The following is a 4171-nucleotide window of genomic DNA, read 5'->3' on the forward strand; positions in this document are numbered from 1 at the left end:
AGAGTAAGTGTTAAAGCTCAATAAGAGGTCAATACTAAGGTGAACTTGACGACGACAGATTTTCATGATCATTGGTTTTTTCATCTTGCTAATCTTCTTTCTAATTTAGGAGGCATTGTTTGTCAGTGGAGGGCAAGCCAAGCAAACATAGGTGAGCATCTTTGACAACCGGAGTTAAAAGAACTCAATCTAAGACAACTTGATGTAGAAGTTCGGACTTCCGACACAATCTCATTCTCAGACTTGATGGATGAACAAGATGTTGAGAGAGTGAGTGCGAGGTGGGAGAGAAAGGTGAGAAAGGAGCAGCCATCATAAGCAACAAGATATAGAATAAAAGCTCTCAATTACGAAATGAACGGGGATTATATGATAAACCCTCCTTTAAGATCCTATTTGAAATTTACATAAAACCTCACAGAGTTAAGGATACAACCTTTTACCACTCTATGCGTAATACATTTCCTCCTCTATGCATACAAGTGCAATTTACATGTTAACACACTCTTAAATTGTATTGCAAAAGATACTTTTGAATGCTACTAGAGTAGAAGTGTTAAAGAATGCTGTTGTGAGCATAATTAGAAAAGTTAAAGCAAAATTCCAATAGTATAAACTTGGACCAACCTGTGATCCATTATTTTCCCTTACTTTCCCTCTACAAAAGGTTTTGAGAATGTGTTTGAGCTAGAGAACTTATCATCCTTGAGAGCTTTTTCTGATTATGTCCGCAACTTATTCATGACTAGAGAATTAAACAAGATCTACTTATATAGCTAGCTCTCAAAGAGGAAGTTATACTACACTATATGCATATGCTGTAAGCATGTAAAATGGGGTTTCATGCATGATATATACTATCGATGATGTTAAAATGTATGGGACTTAGGTCGTCCCCTAAAATCGATCAAGTTTTGATAAGAGTTGTTGAAACTGTACCGCTTCACACGATGTGTTGCTTTTGCACAATACTCAACTCTAGAAAAGGCCATTGGGAGATGTTTCTTGCTCTGCCAAGAATGGCAATTGAAACACCATTGGCAAATATTCTATCGTTGATACGATGAACCTAGTGTGCATTTATAAATGAGGATATTTGTAGTTATGATTGTTGCATTCAAGCAATAGTCAATGGTTTCGTGCCCACACCTCAGCACTCTTTGTGATGTGTGAAGATGAACTCTCTTTGGTTTTCATATATTGGATGAGTATACCAATAGCACAACCAACCTGAAGTTTGTTAGCCATTAATTAAAATAAGACTCCAAATGAGCTAGTAGTATTACTTTGAATTTATCGGGTGAATTTGCCTATCATGATTGGCATTGCATTCTACTAGAAGGCACAAAGTTTGGCCTCCACTTTAATTTGTTTTAAGATCCTTCTAACATACTTGGATTGAATTGACAGGATTTGTGAATCTGACCTCTAAAGTTCTATGCCAAGAGAGTAATGCAGTTAACTAATACCGTTCACCGAAAATCCAATTTTGCAAGTTTTGGCTTCCATAGTGTGAGTAGTTCTTCACATGATCTTATGATAAAAGAGAATTATCAATATGGAGAACGATAATAACAATGATGCATCATGTTTGAGTGATTTAAAGAGGAATCTCTTGATATGAAGTTTGGAAACTAAGTTGGTGTGAAAATCCATCAATTTTTTAACATTCCATTTTTTGGGGACTTGTTTTAGGTCATACCGCAATCAAGATGCTCTTTTTCACAACACAACATAATATTTAGGGTTGATCTATGCATCTTATCATGGATGTACCCATTAAGAATAATAAATGGGCAAGCTTTAGTATTTAGTTATGGCAATCATTGTTCTCATTGTGGTCGTTTTCACAATTGGAGAAAAGGTTTGATCATAATTTGCACCATACTCTGGTGAGCAATAAGTATGGATTTGTATTTTTGCTTAGACCATCAAATATGACTTGAGCCTTGTAAACTTTCTTGCATCTAACACTTTGTTTATATTTTGTTTTGTTCTTTCAAGTGTCCAAGTTTGTTGTGCTTCATGACCTAATATTTTTCATCCGCTAGTGTTTGCCACATTGTGGATCTTGTGCAACTTCTTGATAAGTTGTAGGCTCATTAATCTCCATCACATCACCATGAAAGCGTAGTTTGTAATGTGATTTTATTTGTCGGAGGCTTTCTTCTCGTAGGTGCATCTCTTATGCTATCTAGAAGAATTTTTGTGTAATTGTTCACTTCAATAGTTTTCATGAAGATTTTACCTTTCCTCATATTTGTTGGCGTTGGAGGAGCGCATATGGGCTAGTGCTTGACTTGTCACTGTCGATTACTAAGCAAATTGGTAAATGTAGCTTGATGAAATAACTTTAAAGGTTTTGGTAGTTGACTGAACTTGGAGGATTGCTAACTTATCAAAATAACTACTGCTCTCATTTAGAATGTCATCGTAAGAAATAATGAACTGGCTTTTAGTAGTTTTCATAGCAAATAGGCTTTTCTTCCATCAATATACCTATAAGTGCACACTTTTGGGACTTGGCGTCAAGCTTTCCTTTTTTTGGCACATGGGCATAGGTTAGCATTCCCATTTTTATATGAAATGAAGAACAATGGATATAAGTAATGATGGCCCTTTCTCAATCCTTAGTGGGCTCAAACTTTAGCCTTTGTATAACCTTTGTGATGTAACTCCTAAGGTGAAACATTTGAGTCTTTTTCAAGAGAAGATCTCTTTTGGTGCAATATTTTTAAGTATGGAGGTTGATTTACGTTCATCAAATAAATAGTCGTGTTACATGCTTTTGTCTAAAATGATTTTAGTAAATCATTTCTATCAATCATGAATTTAGAAGCTTCTAAAGTGACTCTAATTTTACATCAACGACAACACTTTGAGTAGTGTAAATGCATGTGAATTTTCTTCTAATGCCATGATATTGAACATATGAGAATTATATTTACCACCATTATCACAATGCAATTTATTTATTTATTTGTCGGTTTTTATTTTAAAAAGAGCTTTGAAAGCTTGAACTAGAATTTTCCTTGATGAAGTAAGTATAGGTTATCCTTGAGTAATGATCAATTAATGGGATGTAGTACCATTCTCTTTGCACGCGATTGATTTTGTGGTTTTTCCTACATATATGTGTGCACTTAATGTAAAACATAGTGTTTATGAGATACTTATTGCAAAGAAAGGGTTATCGTGTAGTTTACTCATACAAAAAGATTTACAGACTTCATTTGGGAATTGCAATATTTGTGCTTATGGTGCATTGCATTGCTTGTTGTGAAGGCAAATCAATTGTTAGCTTAATGAGTCTTCCAATTTTCTTTCCTTGGGCAAAAAGTTTGTGTGCATTAATATTTTTACGGATGAAGGCTCTTCTGTTGTTGAATAACATCACTATCATTAATTTAATCAATTGAAAATAGATTTTGAGTAATTGTGGCACATGCAAAACATGATTGATAACATTGGTATGGATTGAACTGCTTTGAATCGGCACTAAATATGTAACTTCAATCTTGCATGACTAACAATACGTAATGAATACATGTTCCTTTGAATTGTCTCTTTGAGAACCATCCATAACGGCGTGTCATGTGTGTAGCTACACTTTAATCCACTATCCATGTTGCTTGATTACATTACTCGAGCTTGAAATTGCCTTGTATCAAAAAGTAAGTTTCATTTTGAGGAGTATTTTGATCATCATGTTTCTGAAAATTTTTGGATCTTCATTCTTGTGATTGATGTCTTTTCTTTTTATGTCATTCTAATTCCCAAGGTCAAAGTAATACATGTTCCTTTGAATTGTGACTCTTTGAGTTCCTGTGACTCTTTGAGAACCATCCATAACGGCGTATCATGTGTGTAGCTACACTTTAATCCACTATCCATGTTGCTTGATTACATTACTCGAGCTTGAAATTGCCTTGTATCAAAAAGTAAGTTTCATTTTGAGGAGTATTTTGATCATCATGTTTCTGAAATTTTTTGGATCTTCATTCTTGTGATTGATCTCTTTTCTTTTTATGTCATTCTAATTCCCAAGGTCAAAGTATACCATAGCAATTGAGGTCTTCTTTGAAAGTTTTCAATATGGTTGTACTTGTTTGATTACCTCTATCTCAATCTCTATTATTCCAACAATCTCTTTGAGAATTTTTATTATGCT

Source organism: Dipteris shenzhenensis, chromosome 28, assembly GCF_047967505.1.
Source record: "Dipteris shenzhenensis isolate YYH24624 ecotype China chromosome 28, Dip_SZ_1.0, whole genome shotgun sequence".
In the NCBI taxonomy this organism is placed as follows: domain Eukaryota; kingdom Viridiplantae; phylum Streptophyta; class Polypodiopsida; order Gleicheniales; family Dipteridaceae; genus Dipteris; species Dipteris shenzhenensis.